The 20,806-nt window shown below is 44.8% G+C and overlaps 1 long non-coding RNA gene across 1 annotated transcript in view; it reads right to left on the minus strand.

Annotated features, from left to right (window-relative positions):
- Nucleotides 1-5,366: 5,366 nt before the first annotated feature.
- Nucleotides 5,367-20,806, minus strand: part of LOC128844779 (uncharacterized) — a 46,187-nt gene continuing 30,747 nt past the window's right edge. The window contains exon 3 of the long non-coding RNA XR_008446535.1: nucleotides 5,367-6,883. This is a non-coding gene — a long non-coding RNA (uncharacterized LOC128844779). The remainder of the gene's footprint in view (nucleotides 6,884-20,806) is intronic.

Genomic DNA, 20,806 nt, shown 5'->3' on the forward strand with positions numbered 1-20,806 from the left:
AAATAGGTTTATGGTATGGGAAGAACAACGTTAGCCTGTCGTGAATGGTGTAAAATAATTCAGTGCAGATGGGTGCCCCAGCGATAACATTACAGTGCGTAGCATGGATTACTGCTGCAGAAAAGACAGGCTGCTGGGAAAAGGGGGGAAAAAAGTCTTTGTATCTTTCATACTTGGAACTTTAGAACCCCTTGAGATAAACATTCTAAATTAAGAATCAAAACATTCCAAGCTCACTAGCAAAGGCGTATATTTCAAAATAAGCCCCTTAGAAAAGCAAGGCATCTACTGAGGAGGAATGTTGTAGATCAAAACACTGCACCGTGACTCCAAATTACCTTTTACCCAATTAAGCGATTCTAGGACTTACTTGCCACCTCTCTACCGGTCTGGGAAAGCTACTGTATACTCTGATGGACCCACCTCCAAGCTACTTTGAGAAAGATCATTAACTCCCCTATTGGTTCCAAATCTAAATGATAAATTTAGAGCCACTGTACAAACTGCACTGAAAAGCACCTCGAGAGAGCAGAAAACCAGCCTTTGATGAAATATTTATCACACAAGACAAAAGGGGGGAAAAGGAGGAGTTTTTGAATGGGATTTGTGGCATGGGGTAGCTCCAAGGAACAACAACAAAAATCACCTTAAAGGACAACATTGAACAAGGGTGGTTGGGAAGACAGATGGAGAGCCAGTCAACAGTGGCCCAGCCCATTCATTAAGAATATACAGCTGTCATTGCCTATATCTGATAGCGTGCGGAAACACTGAAGGCAAAGTCTGGTGCAGCAAAGAGAGCAATCACATACGCTACTCTCATTGCAAGCCAGAAGGTTTTGTTTGGGGACAGTTTTGAGAGCTACCAATCTGATTCTTATCTCTTCCAATGCGTTGTATTCATTAGGAACATTAGAGCAGATGAGATGACTCCCGTAATAACCTGACATCTGTTTAACAATGAGATTGGATTAGATTTTTGGTACTTCAAAGAATCGACATGAGCCAAGCGATATCTTCAAGGATAAACAGCCTCATGTAAATTGTGAAGGGGAGAACAACAAAGTGACTTGACGGGAGGGAAAAAAGCAGCCATGCCAGTTCCTCCGCAGTCCCCTTAGACACAAGTTTCCTGTTCTTAGCTCAACAAGCCAGCACCCTCCACAGTCTCTCTCACATTTGGCACTGCTTGCCAAATTGTCACAGGGCCTGGTCTCTCTAACCCAGCAGAGAATGGGAGACTTCAATTCCCTGCCCCGCCACAGACTTCCCGTGTGACCTTGGGTGAGTCACTTAGCTTCTCTGTGTCTCAGCTCCCCAGCTGTAAGAGGGGGATAACAGCCTAGCCCTGCTCTGCCTCACAAAGGTGTTGTGAGGATAAATACATTAAGGATAGTAAAGCACTTTGAGATCTGCTGATGAGGAGTGCTATATAAGAGACAGGTATTATTATTATTTCATGTCTTCTCACTAAACTAAACCACAGCAAATGAGGGGTCCTTTGAGAATTGCTATGCTACACTGGTGTTGCTGTAGTCTAAAGTTTAGATCGCAGAGCCAGGATTCTGGACTCTTGTGTTCTATTTCTAGCACTGCCATTGTTTCACTGTGGGTAAGTTACTTAACTTCTCTGTAACTCAGTCCATCCCATCTGTAAAATGGGGATAATACCTGCAGCACATCAGGTCTGATACTTAAGGTCTGTAAAGTGCTACAAGATCCTCCGATCAGAGCTGCTATAGAAGGGGAAAATATTATCGTACCCAAACTCCATGATTAGAGGTGGCTTGGCTTTCTAACCAATCTGTAAACGCTGCCCAGTGAAACAATATACAGTTTGATGGATTTCACGGTACATTATGCCAGCAATAGCAGAAGCTGTTCTTAGGTATTCTGCTTCTCTGCTGGTAAACAGTTTACAATCAGTGCTGATGGCTATGCTATAGCTGGCATGGTGTAGATCAACTGCCAGCCCTCTGAGAAGCTAATAATCTATTACACATCCTTCTGTGATTTGGCAATGAGAGAGTGCTGGTGTTGTTGAGATTTTCCCCCAGGTGTATTGATCATACGGGGCAGGAGGGGGAGAGAGCCACATTACAGTCTCATTATTGGATCCTCTTGACTGACCCCATTTCTCCCCCATGATTAAACTTCACCTGATGCTGCTTTCCTGTTCATAAACAGTAACACTGAATTGAGAAAGCTCTTGATTTTTACATTTTTGAGGGAACTGAATATTTACTATCGCTGGTTGTTTTCCCCTGCCTGCCATGGAAAATTTTGCCCTGAAAACCACGAAGTTTCCCAACAAAAACCAAAATGTGTTGGCTTTTGGACAAAAACTTTTCGGTGCTTGTTTCTTTAACAAAAAGTCAATTTTTTCCATGGGACGCAGACACTCTCCATGAAAAATTTGTTCAATCAACCCCCTCAATTTTCCATCAAAAATGTTTTTTATGTGGAAAAGTTTGGACCAGCCATAAGGCTGACACACAAAATAATACCGTACATCTCGGCCTCAGAACAAGAGGTGACCTATCTTAATGAGCGTGCATTGCATGTGTTCATGGCTCTGGCCTTTGCTGGCTCTCTGTATAGGACAGAAGAGGCAAGGTAATTATAACATCTACAGAAGCACACTGCCTATTAAAGAAATGCACTTTGTTTACCATTGTTACCAGAAAGTTTGTATTAAACACAAATCTACAGTCTGTATAAAGATGGTGTTGCTTGAAAATGACTCTAGAGTTAATTACTAAGCTTGCTATTATACGCCAGCTACATAAATTTGCAGACTACTACATTCTCTACTAATACAGATCCCGTCCAGTCCTACGATTCTGTGAATTAACATATATACGCCTCTACCTCGATATAACGCTGTCCTGAGGAGCCAAAAAATCTTACCGCGTTATAGGTGAAACCGCGTTGTATCGAACTTGCTTTGATCCACCGGAGTGCGCAGCCCCACCTACCCGGAGCACTGCTTTACCGCGTTCTATCTGAATTCATGTTATATAGGGGTAGAGGTGTATAAATATTAGTTGACAAACAAAAAAGTGCTTTATACGTTCTTTTAGGAACTATATGGTAACGGTGTGTGTGTGTATTTTAAATGCAGACAAGCCTGTCTCATTGCTTATAGCTCAGTGGTTTGAGCATTGGCCTGCTAAACCCAGGATTGTGAGTTCAATCCTTGAGGGGGCCACTTAGGGATCTGGGGCAAAATCAGTACTTGGTCCTACTAGTGAAGGCAGGGGGCTGGACTCGATGACCTTTCAAGGTCCCTTCCAGTTCTAAGAGATAGGATATCTCCATTAATATTACATAGTTAAAAATGGAAGATGAGATATAAGGAAGTTAAGACTGACTGCACAACTTTAACTTTTTCTCCTTCTGTACATGCATCATGACTATCTTCAGTTGGGTAATCACATATGAATACAGAACATTTTTCCTACCACCTTACATACACATGTGTCTAGGATGAGATGTGACCATGAATTCCTATTGTAATGCATAAAACATTCCCTTTCTCTAATCTGATTGCTTACCTGAGCAACCTTGTTATTATTTGATTTGCGATGGCACCTCGAAAGCCCTACTAGGTCAGGAACCTTCTGGTGTTAGATGCTACACATATAACCCATACTAGGATAGTTTGGTCTTTGTCCCTCTTTAGTGACTGGTCCACAGTATTATTGTTCTAGCTAGCGCAAGTAGTCCTTTAGCTCAAAGGCAGAGAAACATGCTAGTAAGGTCAGATTTTCAGAACTTCTCAGCTTCCATTTAGGCACCAAAATAAACGGCCATATTTTCAAAAGAATTCAGCAGGTTGGTTGAAATCTTTTGAAAATCTTAACTGAGTGGGCTGAGCATCTGAACAATAGAGTTTTGAGCTCTTCTGAAAATCTGGCCTTAAGTGCTGAAGGACCCACATTCTAGCCCTGCTCGGTTACACACAGGCATTAACAGCTACTTCTTTTAACTTCCTGGGTTGTTTTTCAGAAAAGGGAAAAGGAAAAAAACACATTTACAAATGGCAGGGGAAAAGAAGACCCATCAGCTCCAAGGGTTCAAGACTCCATTGACTTTCCAGCATGACAGCTTCTATTTTGGCCAACAGACCAGGGATTGAACGAGTGACTCCAAGTGCTAAAAGCATGCGCTGCTACAACTTGAGAGAGAGAGTTAATTCTTTATTATTATATTATGTATTATTTGTATTACTGTAGCATGTTGTGAGTTAGGTCCCAACTGTGCTAGGCACTGTAAAAACCCAGAATGAAAAAACAGTCCCTGCCCCAAAGAGTTTACAGTCTTGATGGATATAGAGAGGCCCACAGGGGAGCCCAGAGAAACAATGAGACAATACTGGGCAGTGTGATAAGCAGTGGGAACAGTGCATCAGTAGCCTGGCCGATTTCAAGTAGGCATCACCACAAAAGAGAGAGGTTTAAGGATGGATCTGAAGGAGGAGACTGAGGTCACTTTTCAGATATTTTCAGGGAGCGCCTCCTAAGCGTGAGGGGCAGCATGGGAGAAAACATTAAGGGGCTTGTTTGAAAATGTAACCAGCGGGCAATGGAAGCTGGCATCGGGGGCTGATCAGAGGCAGGAGTTGACATTTTGATAGCACATGAGAAACTATAAGTTGAGTGGGGACTGACCATAAAGAGCTGTGAAAGTGAAGACAATTAGCCTATGTTTGATGTTATAGAGAAGAGGGAGACATTGGAGGGATCCAAACTGAGGGGAAACGTAGCCAAAACAATGGGCCTCCTAGCTGGGATTGTAACACACTGGCAGGAGACTTGTAACACACATGCATCAGTGGGTTAGAGTGGCAGTTTTCAGAGTAAGGCTCACTGCATAACAGATGACATCCTCTGGCTTCATCTGAAGAACTATCCTGACCTCACCTCACCCCAGGGCACACCTGCTCCTACCTTGCCCCCTGTTAAGAGTACCTCTAACAAAGCAACTCTCCAGCTAATTCAAATGATTCTAAATCTTATTTTAAAACCATTTCCCCAAAAAAGTTATTCAACTGACATACAGTACTCTTCCTTGGGGACTACGTCTGTGTCAAGTGGGACATGTCAAAGTGCAACGGTTGTTTGTTTGATTGTTTGTTTAACAGACACCCCCAAGAGGGTGTGATCACATTTTATTTATTTATCCATTTTGAAAACAGGAGGGAAAGTGCCTCATTTTCTACTGAACAATTGTTGTTAAAGATTTAAGAAAAACTGCATTTTTTTTGGCCAGAGACCAAAACATGAAAAATTTCAGCCAAGATATGGATTTTATTTATTTATTGGTAAGCTGAAAGCATATGAAACAGGGGGGTTATAAAGAAAACTGTTTTATCTAGAGTAAAACAATACCACTTGCATACAATTCACACAAAGACACCTATAAAATGTCTGATGTGTACACACCCACACACATCCATCCACCCACACACACAGAGTTGTTTTAACACCACAGTACTCTTTGAATAGTGAAGGCTAGTTGATCATCTAAAGGCCAGGGATGTCTTTGAATCCCAAAGAAGCGGGGAGAAATATACCATTTGGTCCACTTAAAATCTTTGTCCCCGCTTCAACATTTTCCTCCTCTGGAAGGAAAAAATGTTTTGAGCTGTCTAAAGCAAGAACAAAAAGAAACCTTGCAGGACTCCAGCAACATTGGAACTGGCTTGTGAAAATGATGCTGCAGGAACCAGACAATAAGGATGGAAAGGCTTCAGAAACCCAGCATAGAAAATAAATCAAATGTCACTTCCTCTCTCAATTAGAGGAAGTTCAACACAGTAAAATAGACTGCAGAAATGCACAGCGGAGACAAAGGCAGTGTGAGCAGGTGGCCTTTCCAAATCTGTTCTGAAGCACATTCCACACACAATGCAGATGCCAGACTTGTGCCTTTCCTGGGGTTTAACATTAACAAAAGAATTAACCATAAAGATAATAAAGTTCAATGCAAACCTTCTCTCTGGGCACAACAGTTCCCACAGATCCTCCTTCAGGACTGCTCAGCCCACACATGGGATCCTCTATAGTCAGAGAGCCACACCCACTTCCCTTATATCCCATTGGGGTAAATGAACCACCTACCCCAGTGAGTCAACATAACCCTTTACCAACAGGATCAATATCTGCTAACAGAGTGGGATGCTTGAGGCAAGTACTGATAGCCTATTATTAATTATTATTATTAATTGCATTGTGGTAGCCCCTAAGAGCCCCAGGCATGGAGCAGGATCCCATTGTGCTAGGGGCTGTACAAACACAGAACAAAAAGACAATCCCTAACCCAAGGAGTTTAGACACCTTACAGTTACAAATGTTTCCAACAGCACAGCCAGGCAAACATGAAGAGGTTTAGATTGGATGAGAAATGAGCCCAAACAAAACCCCAAATCAGCACACCCCAAAACTCAAGGCAAGTAGAGTTCAAATCTCAATCTGAACAACTGGCTCCTATATCTACAGCAGGGTGCTGGGAAGCAGAAAACAGCAATATCTCAGTAGGCCCAGGCCACTCCGCTCCCACACCCATAACTCTTCCTTCTGCCCTGCCCCAGGAACTGGGAGCAAGGCTGGTTTTTACTGCTGTACTAGCATGTGGAACAGAGGGGATTCTCCTGGGGCTTGTGTCCCCCTTTATGCTGCCAGAGTGGTGTAAAGGGATGTCCGATTAATGGAGGATGAGCCCAGAGTGTTGGGACTTTTCCTCCTCGCCAGCTCGTTTTCTTCCACTGCTCCCAACGCTTCTCCATACAGCTCCCAGCTGCTTTAGTTCTCTCTCAGTTGATGTCATAAGGGGAACGGGAAGGTTTCAGGAGTCAAGCGAGGCATCGGAGAAGGGGACACTGGGAAAAAAATAAAAAGCAAGAACTCGACACATGATTTTGTGTTCCATACGGAAACCATCTGTTATACGAGGACTCAGACTTACCAGGCGGTAGGAGTTTGTGGACTCTCAATACAATATGCTCCCCCCCCAATGTATTTTTAGATGTTGACACAGGATCTGTATACTGCAACGCTTATGAATAACAAGTCAGCCATGAGAAAGGAACTTGGGTCTTCCCGCTTGTGACTTTGTTACAGACGCTACCCGCCCATGGATATGGTGCATCAGAAAAGACTTCAGTTCTGGAAACAAAGTTGTAATCCTTCCTACAACTCAAGACCACTGCTGTATACGGGGTGCCCTGAATGGCAAGAGAAACCTCACGGATACAGACAACTTGCACCTGTTTCATTTATCCATGACCCTATCATAATTTTACTGTCTGTGTCCATGGAGAAACAATGTGGACCATATTCACCAGAAGCCACTGAAAATCCAAAGCAGCTGTAAAATCCTGTTTATTTCGACCAGTTAAACCAGTTGTTCTTTACTGGAACAGCACAAAGCACCCAGAGTTTACTGGTGAATCTGGCGCTGAATTCAGACCAGGAGTCAGTGGAAGCAGACGACTGGAGGTCCGGCGATACGTGGTTTGCTAATGATTCTGCCAGCACCTTGCTGTGTCATTTAACCAATCAAAGCCTCAGTTTACCAATGTCTGAAACCGAAATAATACCCACAATTCTAAGTGCCCTGTCCTTTGACGCTGAACACTTCCAAGGTGTAGAGAGCCCTCGTCTCCAGGCAAAGACAATGGGAGTTGAAGGGGCCCAGGACCTTCTAAGAGGTGCATATCACCGCACAGGATCAGACCCTAGCGCTTCCTGTCCATTTAGGAACCAGTGCCCTGATCTGTCATGCAAAAGTGGGTTTAAAAAAAGACGGGGCCTGTGCATGTATAAGGAGACACTAGTACAAAAAGGGAGGCTCAATATAGTGAACTTAGGAGTCACAGGGTCAGCCCACATGTGTGAAATGAAGAACCCATATACCGGACCCTCCCGGGAGGTCAGGCTGAAATCAATGGAGCTATGCTGGTTTATCCAGGATGAGGAGCTGGCCCCATATTCCTCCAGAATGGTTTGGCCCACTGTTAATTCAAGGCATATTTTGACTCTTCCACCTGTATCAGACAGATTCCACTCAAAGCTCCAAGAAGCGCAGATGGGAAATGTAGCCACAGAGCTAGTTATAGGGCCCTTTGAAAACGCAGGGAAGTGAATTAATTACCTTGCGGCTAATTATCCGGCCGCTCCTCTGCTCTGCGAGGTGGAGCCGGACACAGAGAACTCAGTGGAAATTCCCATATGTTTCCTAGGCTTTCCACCCAAAGCCATAGTGCTCACAGAGCCGTCTTGTCAGTAGAACGAAACACTGACTCAATGGAGAAGAGATGAGGAGGGGTGAGCGGGGGGGAAGCCAAGTTACAAGTGCGGATGTAGGCAGTAAATGGTGCCCGTGTCAAAAACACATCAATAGGTCTTCAGGTGCCACACTAGGGAGAGAGCGAAAGACTGGGATTCTTTGTGGAAAATGGAAGAGAGGTAAAAGTCTCCAAACTCCTACATGGGGAAGGGGGTGTGATGTGTTTTAAGCTCCAAATCCAACCTAAATAAAAGGAATCTTCCCGTCTAACATAACGAGGAGTTTTATCTGTCCATATGTGGGTGAGACATAGGAGCCAGGCTGGGTATTAGTGACTTTGGTTACCATGGAAACCTTATTACTAGGAAACTTGCCGGCATGGAGTGCCTGCCTTTAGCAGCTCTGACAAGGCAGAAAGGAAACCCCAGAGATTCATTAGCAAGAAGTTCCCATAGCAACCGCTCTAAACTCATTAATAATTCCCCCCCCCCCCCACCACACTCCAACTTAACTCTGAGCGTGGGTGTCAAAATCCTCTTGGGGGAGGGGATGGTAAAATGGATGAGTAATATTTTAAAAAGACCTCTTTGCTGTCCTGGTAATAAAGCTAACTCCTTAATAGTCAAAACATCCAACTTCTAAATAAAGACCCAACTAATTCACACAGCAAATAAAAGAACCCAGAAAACTTGACTCCCCATCCCCTGCTCTAACCACTGGATGACACTGCCTCTCAGTTCAAGGCAAAATGAAACCCTACATTTCCTGCCAGCATGGAGAGCCATTTCAAATGTCACAATAGATTTTATCTTGAGCAAAAACTGATCAGTCATGCAACTTATTTTTGCCAAGTGTGTTTGGACTAGGTCAGAAAAACCAAGAAGTGCTACAGAGGAGCAGCATGCATAGAGAGAACACTCTTTCAGAAGTCAAGCACATCCTTTCGTTAACACTATTTGCATACCGGCTCGGCTCAAGATGTCAGGTTTGATCTTTTGCATAGAAGAAGAAACATCAGACATTGCAGAATTATTTCCTCCGCTGCAGGAAACAGTGTGGCCTCCATTTACTCTAGAACAGCGTTTCTCAAATGCAGCCAGCGTGGCCACATGCGGCCATCAGGGGCTTTTCTTGTGGCCACAGCCTACTGGGCAGTGATTGGGGGTGGGGCCAAAGCAGCGGTCTCTCTCCTGGGGCCACCAGCAGAGGTTGGGCCCTGCCCCCCTCTGGAGACACAAAAGCGGAAGAGCAGGCAGCCAGTGAGTTCCCCACCTTTCCAGGGGCGGTGGGGTTGGGCTTCCGCCCTGGGGTGGCAGGTGGGCTTCGGGCTCCATTCCCCGGCTGCACTGTGGTGGGCTCTGGCCCCAAGCTCATCAGCCCCCCCATCACCCCAGACCCCCACTGCCACCCCCAGTGCCCCTTCGCCCCTAGCCCCCGCTGCCTCCGTACCCACCTCCCTCTCCAGGGTTTGCCAGGGCTGAGTAAGTCTATTGTGAAAAGTCATATTTGTATGTTTGTTAGTATCACTTTTCACAGACTTAGTATCTTAAAAAAAAAAAAAATCAACCAAAACCACTAAAGAAACAACAAGAAAAAAGACAAGAATGTGCAAATCACCTTATTTGTGTTTCTATTCTGTTTAGGTTCAGACTAGAGACAACTGTACATTATTTTTATTATTGAGTCTGCAAAAAAAAATCCCACTTAAATAAATTACAATGATTTTGACATGGATATGTGCATATGTATTTGTTTTTCCTAAAGTTAATTAAGTATTTTAGGGAAAAATTGTCAGAGCAACCACCACCAAGAGTTGGTGACCGCACGCTGAGGCCACCAAAAAATTTGTTGCGAGAACCCCTGCGAGAATACTCTTGTGAATTGCTATCGCCTTCGAGTAATAGCCTGAAAACTACAGTTTGCAATAAAGTTAAAACAGGGCCTGATTCTACCACCCTTACTCACTGATTTCATTGAGAGTATGCATGGAATGTGAGGTATTATTCAGCAAGAGTAAAAATTGGGCTCAGAGCATTTTGGAGTATTATGCAAACTATAACTGTTTGCGCCAAACTACAATTGTCCCAACAAAGCACCCCATGGAAAAAAAGTGTTTGGATTCTATATTTGATTTTTACATATATGAGATATAGTCTCTGATGATCAGCTAAACTAGTCATGGAGCAAGTCAACATGCTTCTACAGCTTTCCTTTTTTGACGTTCAATGAAAGCCTGGAGTGTTGTTCAAGAAGTCAGAAAAACTTATGGCAGAAAGGACCACCTGCCAGATCATCTAGTCTGACCTCCTGTGTATCACAGGCAACTTAACATCATCCAGCATCCGTACACCAAACCAACAACCAGAATCAGATCAAAGTATTACAGCCATCAGGAAACTAAACTATTGTATCACAGGCCACAAACAGGTGCACCAATGTCTGGAGCCCTTACAGGTGGCACGGAATTGATATAGGGTTGGCCCATATGCAAATGTTGCACCCTGATTGGGTGCTACCAAGCTCAGTAAAGGCGATTAGAAAGATTTTATTTCCTGCACCTCTAATCTCTTCCCACTTAAGTTCCAAGTGGAAAAACTGATACACTATTGAAAATATTGTCCGTATTATTATTCATGGGAGAGGTATGTAATCTCTCTATTAATAATAATATGGACAAACATTCACGATGTGGATCTGAAATGGATAAAGTGACTTCTTGTTTACATAAATATCAACATTTAGTTGCTGTTGAGATAAAGGTTGACAAATGCATCCATTAAGTCTGTAACAAGGAGGCTTGTCCCTTAAGGGCTGGGGCTAGCCAACCCTGATTACAGAATGAGGCACGCCTGAGAGAGACCAGGGTGATTGCCCTATAAAGAGCAGCAGGATGCTGCAATGAAGTGGGGGAAGCTCAGATAATTGTGGAGACTGTGGCGTGTGCGTAGGTCTCCTGCAGGGAAGAGGCTGAGACCAAGGGAGCTGTGACAGAGAGGAGGCTCCTATGGGGAAACCCATACAGAATTTGGGCCCAGAAATCTGGGCGCCTAGAGGCCAGAAGGATAAGCTCCAGCTAGGAAGAGCTGGGAGAATGAGCTGTGAGAACAGAATAGGTCAGAAGATGAGCTCTGCGCATGAGAGAAGATACCAGAGCTAAGTATGGACTGTTGTGTGGTGATGGACTTCATTTTGGGACCCTGTGGACTGGTAAGAAATATTTCTGTTATTAAACAGGCCCCAGGCAGGGGTGGTGTTAACCCAGAGAGAAGCCCGTGTGCAGTTTTTAAAGGGCCCCGAAGAGGTGGAAACTGAGGAAGGGTATAGCAAAGTGACCCTGGCCACTGGGGGGTGCTATGGAGGTGCTATGGAGGCAGCCAAACCCTGTTACACAGTCAATAAATCTTAATGTTCAACTTAATGGTGTCAATACCTGCTCACTCTGTGAGTTTGTCTGTTGAGCATGCCTGTCTGTATTGCCAGGTTTCCAAAATGTTAAATAAAAACCTTTATATTACAATGTTTAAATTGCTATGACCAAAACCAGCCCCCAGCAAATTAACTGAATTCTATGTAATATTGTATACATATGATTGTGATGTATTATTGACATTGCAGTGGCACTGAGAAGCCCAACTCCCGGACCAGGACACCATTTTACCAGGTGCTGCACAAGCACAGAACAAATACACAGTCCCTGCCCCAAAGATTTTACAGTCTAATATATAATTTGAAATTAATTGCTTGATATTTTGGTGCAAATAAATATCACCTCAGACACTATCAAAGTTGGCTTCATCTTAACTGTTTTTCCATTTAGCAATTAGATGACAAAGGAAAGAAACATCTTCAGATCCACCTTTTATTATGACTGCTCATAATGTTACTCGATAGAACACAGGGAGTGGAAAGGGAGAGAACACTCAGCCAGTCACCAAGGCACAAACAGGAAATCCTTCTTGTCATTAAATACTGACGTCCTATATTTTTCACTGTTTTAACAGGAGGGCCCTTGGGAAAGTGACCCTTGGGGGGGAAAAAATATACTTGTTAGAATGTGATTTGGGTAGAAAGGGCAAAGGTTGGGGAAAAGGCTTTCATTATTCACCATAATAAGCCTGTGAAGCTCGTAACAGAAAGATATTAACAGTACTCCGCAGGGAGTTGCTTGGAGGCACTCAATGCCTAGCAAGAAGAGGGGCATGGTCAGAGAGCTCGCTGAGTTCTGCCCTCTCCATACTGTGCTCAGAGGGGGGAAGCGTGACTTACTGGGCTGAGCCTGTGGTGACGCTAGGCACCACTGGAAAGTGATCACTGCCCTTAGCTTCTGTGCACTGGGAACACCTACCAGAAGGCCTGGGGCACCTCCCACAGTCCCATTAGCTGCAGAGTTACAGAAGGCCCCCTAAGCCTGATTGATTGAATTAATTAATTTATTTATTGCTCCTTTACAAGCTGCACTGCAGGGTTTCCCAATGGCGAGTCTGGAAAAATTGTGTGTCTGTGTGGGGGAAGTGAGGAAAAGAGGCTGACTTGCTGTCCTGCAATGCAGTACTCACGCCACTCTACTGGGAGAGGCAACGCCACAGGACAGACCCATAATTAGAATCTACTTGTCAGAACCAGGAGGATCCCAATTTCCTTTCATTTGGCCTCTCCTCATAAGCTCATCCTTGAAGTCGTGGCGCTGGGATAAGAGGTAGCTTGAAGCAGAGTGTCTTCACCCTGGTAGGGCAACATAGTGACATGTGAGTACAATGGTCCGCTCCTTTCTGTTGTGTGTGTTCCTGGCTGCGATCAAATAGCACCATGTTCCACCCCAGAAACAGCACAGTGATTCTGAATTGCCTCTAACCAAACAGGGGTGTCAGTTAAGTTCCCAGATATCTGGATATTCATGCCTACACACGCAGCTTTCTACTGATGCTCTAGAGATGGTTGCTTCCTGTGCCTGGTTGCTACCACTAGATCTAGCAAGAGCACCTGCATTTTGTAAGTCATTGGGCTTCGTCAAGGTTGGCCAGCTCACCAGGATTCCAAAGTCTGCCAGGGTGGATCATCAGTTTTTAGGCACCTGCCTCCCACCGCCCCCCAAGAGCTTCTGATAACCAAGGCTGTATGGTCTGCAAAGCCCTTTCAGAATCCCACTGATTTCTCTAAACATACAAATCCACATTGGCTCGATAAGCGCAAGATGCTATTTTTATTATTACAGCATCAACCCAGTTTAATGTAACAAGGTGCATCCCAAAGCGTGTTGTGGTGGCCAAAACATTTCAGCCTAAAGAACATCTTGTTAAAGATCAAATCAGTACCAGAGAGATCCTCTTGCAAGGGGTTAGATCCTACATTTGCAGGGAGGATTTGATGTTAGTTGTGTTCCACCTCTAACTTCTCTAAACTTTAGGGCAGCAGAAAAGGGCTGCTTTTGAAGATGGATCAAAGTTAAAAAGTTTCATGGAAACTTTGTTCAAACTGACACTTTTTACTTTAAAGTAATCAGTGTTTTTGGTTATTATGAGTCACACTCCGCCTATGCCCAATAAACATAGGCCTGGATTTGTGCTGAGCTGTTTTGAAATAGTTCCATTTTTAAAAGACCTGAAGGAAAGGAGATCACTATTTTTGACATCACTGACAACAGGGGTGTGCATCCCACTTTGTGGGAGGTTCCCAAACGCTACCCAGGATCAGGCCCAGATTCTGTTTTTTAAAAGAAACTATAAAGATGTGACTAATCAGTGTCAGTTGCTGAGTCTCCTTCAGCTTCCCCATACACTGGTACAATTATGGATGCATTGCAACTATTGTCTCCTAAAATGTGGCCTTCAGAGAAGCCTGAGCGCCGTAATTGCAGGACACATTTTTTTTTTAAAGGGCAGCCTTAGCCCAAAGTATGAATCTAATAGGGGTGTTTAATTGGTATAACAAGCAGCATTAAAAACAATTTAGCCTGTGTAGGATTAAACTAGGATATATTAACGCTACTTATTATGTCCCATTAAACACCGCTATTAGGTTAATACTGGCCTTCTTTTAAAAAATGTTGTCGTTATGCAACTAGGGTTTTAGAGTTAAATTTTTTAGGAGGCAATATTTGTCATACATGATCATTTACCTTAATGGCCTGCTTTACTAAATTCAAAGGGGAAATGTTATGTTGACCTGAACTAACTGAAGTATGTTGATTTTTAGACCACTGTTTTAAAAGGAGCAGGACAAAGGCCCAAAAGACACTTTTTGGTTTAACAAAGAAATTTGTGGGTTGAAGGGAGGGTGTGACACAGAGACAGATTTCACATGGTACATCCGAAGACAATAAATACATAACTATATGGACAGGACAGATTATTATGGGGTCTTTTCTCCTTAGGGTTACTGGCACAAATTCAACCCAATTTCAGAATATCATTAGTACCAGAGGGGAAGGTTGGTCCAGGGGCTAGGACATGAACCTAGGTCTTAGCAGCTCTAGACTCAATTCTCTTGTTCTGCCAAAGACTTCCTCTTTGACCTTGGACAAGTCAGTTAGACCTAGACTGTATTTAGGTGTTGCTGTGCCAGCACTCAATTGTCAGTTGGATTTTGGCTCCTAACCGCTTAAATCCCTTTTGAAAGTGAGATTTAGGCTCCTAAATCCATCAGCCATTGCAGTACTGAGCCCAGCAACATCTAAATACCTTTGGGCCTTCGATTCTCTGTGCCTCAGTTCCCCGTCTGTACAATGGGGAGAGCAGCCATGCTCTGCCTCACAGGGGTGTTGTGAGGATACGTGCATAGATTAAATGACTAGCATGATCAGATACAACAGCGAAAGGGACCAGATAAGAACCTAATAAGGACAGAGACGAAGTAAAACTGGTTGATCTTTGTTCTTGTAAAATCATTTCAAGGAAAACAAAAGAGCTTTTATGTTTGAATTATTTTCTTCAAACATTCTCAGGTTTTTGTAAAAACAAAGCAAAAAATAACCCTGAATTTTGGGGAGGTTTTAGCTAAAATGTGTTTATTCTCTGCAGCTGAAAAATCAAAAAAGTTTGGCCGGGGAGGGTATTTTTTGACAAAACCCCCAAAGAATACATCATAAGTGGATGTTTCCTGGGGAAAAGCCCATTTTGGTTAAAGAAAATCCCTGTTTAGAACCAAAAATTTCAACCAGTTCTAATCTCAAGGCCCTTTGGTTACCTTGGTGAAATAAATTAGTGGTAACAGTTCTGTCCCTGGATAGGTTTTCAACATTAAAAACAGAGCAGCAGCATTAATTAGCACCCTCTTTGGCAGTGTTGCTGAGGCCTGAGAGACGGGCCCTGATTTAGAGAGACGCTCAGCCCGCACTGACTTCAGCAGGAGCTCCAGGTACTCAGTCAGTCACTGGGTCAGGCCCTTAGTTGGCATGACAGCTCGCTTGTGCTGCCATTGACATCAATAACAAAACATGCACTAACTGCAACGGTAGCAGGATTGGTCCCTGAACCTCTTCAGCTGGTCCCTCAAAGCAGGGTTGAGGCATGTTGGCTGGGTGAGGTAGAGGCAGCTTGCCCTTGGCTGCACTTGTTCTGTAAGGTAAAGAATTTCCGTCTTCAGGGCCGTCAGTCTGGCACCTGCCACCAGAGCCAAATTCACTTGAAACACGTAGGCTTATAAAGAAAAGAAAAATCAAAGTATTTTAAGTCCTTGTCTAAGAAAGTGGTTTCTTATTCTTTCCTCAAGGGCAGCATTTTATCTGCCATCTAACGAGATGAAGAAATCCCATCAGACCAAAGCAAGAGTTAAAAGTGCTGTGCAAACAACTCAATGTTCCCCAAACCAATCTGTATCTCCACCAGGTGACTTCAGGAGACAGTTTAATTGCTCAGTATCTGACAGGTCTATAGACATCCACAGCCAAAAACAGAGACAGGGCTTGGCCCCTTATGAGCAGTCTTGTATCTGGCTTTGTTACTGCTCTGTATTGCGGAGGTTTTTTAGAACACCAAAACAATGGGAATCATAGAATATTAGGGTAGGGTAGGAAGACACCTCAGGAGGTCATCTAGTCCAATCCCCCGCTCAAAGCAGGACCAACACCAAGTAAGTTTAAATAAGGTTTCAAAAAATTGGCAAGATTCCTTATCTCCATGTAAAGAATAAAGATTGCTCCAGGGAAAGACTGGTTCACTGAATTGCATTACCTTTAAGATTGAACTTTTTAGGTTTTAAACCAAATATTCCCATTCTCTTTCACTTTATGCAATTTCAATTTATGCAATAAATTGCTTCCAAGGGCCCAACTCATCATGCAGGTGGACTGATTGCACAAAGGAGGGATTCAAGACACTCACCACTGGCACCAAGGGCAGAATTTCACGCTACTGATAATGTAGGATTGGTCTCTGAATCTCTTTAGCTAGTCCCACTAAAAACAGGGTTGAACCAGTTAAGCCAGTCAGGATTACTGACCCTCATTGGACCAGAATTTTCAAAAGTGACCAGTGACTTTAAGGTGCCCAGTTTCAGACACCCTGCACCTGATTTTCAGAAGTCCTGAGCCGCCCAACTTCTGCTGAAATCAATGGGAACTGTGGGTGTTCAGCACTTCTGGGAAAAAGAATCAATCTGGCACCCAAGAAACACATCCAAAGGTCACTAGCCCCTATTGAAAATGTTGGCCTTATTGTCTCTGGCTTATTTACAGCCAGAAAAATCCTTCGGTCCTTCAAAACCTGCACAAAGCCAGTCTCCATAATCATATGCTCCTTTCTCTGGCTATGTCTACAACTGCACAGCACAAGCAGCGGCATACCGGGTATGTGTAGCTACACACCGCAAGCTGTGGCCACATTGCGGGTGCATAGCTACACACATTAGTGAAAGACTCCGGCAAAAGGAGAGGCAGCGGGAAAGGCTCCGGCAGCAGGAAGCTACCAGAGCCTTTCTCAGCTGCTAGGGTCGTTTCTTGCCACTTCCCCTCCCAGCATCTTTCCCTGTGGCAGAGGGACATGACATTGCAAAAAACAGCAGGGTAGACTTAGGGGACACTGCTTGGGTGTGTAGAGAGCCATGTCAGGTATATACCCACAGGGTTCAGGCGTGTCGTTACTCTGCTCACCTAATCAGTGCCTCACCACCTGTGCTAGGGGGATGTGCAGTGTATGTCCTCTACATGCTACTGGAAGAGTTGCAAAGTGTAGACGTACCTACTATCACCCACTTTCTCTCTCCTCCTGCTTGCTTGTTACACCAGCTTGTTGCACCTGGTCTTAACTGAGATGTTCAGATCTTTGGGGCAGGGACTGTCTCTTCCAATGTGTTTGTTCAATAGACCCTTGATGACTGCATCCTCTGGGCACTACTGACACAAGCAATAATAGTAATAACTGGAGTCACTCTAGCCTTGTCCTGGGTGAAACAGAGCTGAGTTTGGCCATAAGAATGGAACAGCCATGCACTAGTGCTGTCGAAGATGTCTACACCTGTTGTAAACTGGCTCAGAATGAAGCTTTTAATATTCTGCAATACCTCGGTTAGCTTCAGGTGCCAGGCATATTTATTCTAAGGATGCTTGCCAATTTAAATGCACACGCTCATACCGTTCCCCGAGCGTCAAGACAAAATTAGAATCTTTTGTGTTATTGGTCACTCGTTCTGTTCAGAAGCAAGAAGACCATACCCTATTCAAATGAAAACTGACACCATGAACGACTGCATGCTTCTCTCGCCAAGTATCAAACAACATTTGAATCAATGCATTTTTACTATCCACTAAATCGACAAACTCGCAGATGCGGTGATAGTTAAAGAAAACTGCCTGTAACACGATGCGCTTGGAACTCAAAGCTAAAATGAAGATTGCTTTGCGGTTTGGCTGGTGTCCGCTTTAAACACCTTGCATAACTAACTGTTCAAGAAAAATCAATTATTGTATCATGCTTGGTTCTGCCAACACAGCCACCAGACAGGCTGAATACACTGCTCTGAACCTCATGAAAGCTTTCCTCTTGCTTTCTCTGCACTTGGGATTAGCCCCACTTCAGCCACTGGTGGCCAGCAACTGGTATAGCTACATTGATAAAAACACTTCCTGTAGACAAGGACAGATGCAATTTGTACCAGTTGAGCTTACCCTGGTTTCAAGCAAGTGGTTCCCTCAACTGGTGAAAATTACAGCTTTGCCTGTCTGCACTCGGGTTTTGCACTAAAGCAGACAATCCCCAATGCGGCAGTTCCTCCAGGAAAGGCTAGAGACACACTGGCAGTGCGCAGTGTGGGGGAAGTCGGGATTGCCACTGTCTGTGCCTCTCACCCTGGGAGTACAGTGAATAAACCCCCTTTGATCTTGCCCGATTCGCAAGCTGGACGGGGATCTCACCAACAGGACTGACCAGAAAACAATTCCATTTCGTGGATATCAATGAGCTTTCCAAAGTCGCTTTCGTTCTAAAGCTCAGCGAACACAAGCCTTCCAAAATATTGTGTGAAAAGTGAGAGCCAGATCTGCACCCCCAGAATAGCCAGGATGTTCATCTGGGATCCAGGAGACCCAGGCTCAAGTCCTTGCTCTACCTGATTCCAAATCCCAGGTGAGAGCCCTAAACACCAGGGATTGGCTATTCTAAAATGGGGGCTCGCTCTCATCCCCACCCCCGCACTTAGAAATTGCATCAGAAACCTGGAGAAACGGCCCAGCCAAACTTTTATCGAAACCGATCACTTTGCTGCAAAACGTTTGGGTTTTCTCTGCAATGGCACGTTTTGACTACCTCTTCCTCCCAGGCGCTAGTGTGAGTTAAATAAGAGTCAGGGCTACTCAAATTTAAATCTGGCTGCCTGTGGCCATTTCTGCAACAGGAGCCCCTGACAGGGTGCTGTGAGGGCTGTGGCGAGGGCATAGAGGTGGTATAGAGGCTGTATATCACCTGAGGGCTGATGGGGGGGGCAAGTGGGGCAATTTGCCCCAGGCCCCCATGAGAGTTTTCAGGGGCCCCCACAAAAGTTTTCGGCGGGTCTTCGGCAGCAGGTCCTTCGTTGACGCTGAACACAGTGAAGGACCTGCTGCCGAAGACCCGGGGCTCCTTCCGCTCCGGGTCTTTGGCGGCAGTTCGGCAGCGGGTCCTTCACTCGATCCGGGACCCGCCACCGAAGGACCCCCGCCGCCGAAGATCCCCGGCCCCCTGAATCCTCTGGGCGGCCCTGCCTGAGGGTTCCCTCTGTACCAGGGCCTTTCTCTCAGCAGGGAAACTGGCCTGTTTTACAGGCTGATTAAGCCACTGGTGCTAGTGAAAAGGGGCATAACAGAGAATCTGGCCCCTTATGGTGAAGTTACAAGGAAGAAGCAGCATCTATGCTAGATTTCCCAGCCCTTTTTCCCATTCGAGTCAATCCCTTGAAGTTATTTTAAGCCTAGTTGCTTTGCATTTAACATTGTTCTACATTGATTTGCTCTGTAATGAGGCTATAAAGAGAGCACATCAATCCAGATTAGGTTCAGTCTGGTTGCTGTATTGCTACTTACTCAAGGCTTGCGAGTTCATGTCAGGCATTGATAGAACTATGAATATGAGTGTTCACAAAGAGGAGAGTAGCCTAGTGGACCATTAGGGAGGACCTATGGGAAATCTGCCACGATAACCTCCAAAATGGTGGCGTTCTGACAAAGTTTTATTCCACCCTACGGGATTATGGGCATTAGAGTTTGGAGCTTCTTTCTGTCTTCTATTGGCTTTGCTCTTTCTCAGTGATCCCTTGAATTCCAAAATGGTAAGGGAGAGTAATTTACAAATTATCTGATTAATAAAAAGCAGGTTCAACTTAAGCTTCAAAGAGAGGTCCACGCTGTATATAACAGGGATCAATTTACTCCTGGCCAAATTGGGAGATGTGGGTCCATTCCTGGCTCTGCCACCAGCCCGCTGTGTGACCTTAAGCAAGTCACTTCAGTTCTTCATGGTTCAGTTTCCTCATCAGTAAGATGGCCATAATAGTGCCTCTCTTGGTGATCCTAGAGGAAGGGCATATGGACCACGGGTCAAGGCCAGGGCCTAGATTGGAGGGGACGTGATCCACATTCAGTCTAGAGGGTCAAGACCAAGAGCAACAGTCCGTACTAGTGTCACACCACAGGATCAGGTCAGAGTCAAGGTCAATGAACCACACCAGGCCAACGCTAAGTGAGTCAGCTAAAGTCGAGTTAGTGGAACTGAGGCAGGGTGAAGAGACAGGAGCGGAGCAGAGGATCAGGAGAGAGGCCAGGTATGAACGCAGGGCTGGGGCCAGAAACTGGGAGCCAGTTTCAGCAGCGTCTGTTTAAAACACCAAGCCAGGGACCCGTCTAGTTGCACAGACAACCTCTAGGTGTTTTCCCCACACCTTAAACAGCATGCCTGGGACAACCTGGGAATGCTGTAGGCTCTGCCAGTCAGGACCTCTGTGAGTGGGACAGCCGGTGGTGTTTGAACCTTTAGGGCCCATAGGCTGTTGTTCCCGGCTTTGGCAGTGTGGACAGGGCAGCTACCCAGAAATTAGGAGATCTGGGTTCTAC

The sequence above is a fragment of the Malaclemys terrapin genome, chromosome 10, assembly GCF_027887155.1.
Source record: "Malaclemys terrapin pileata isolate rMalTer1 chromosome 10, rMalTer1.hap1, whole genome shotgun sequence".
Classification (NCBI taxonomy): Eukaryota; Metazoa; Chordata; order Testudines; family Emydidae; genus Malaclemys; species Malaclemys terrapin.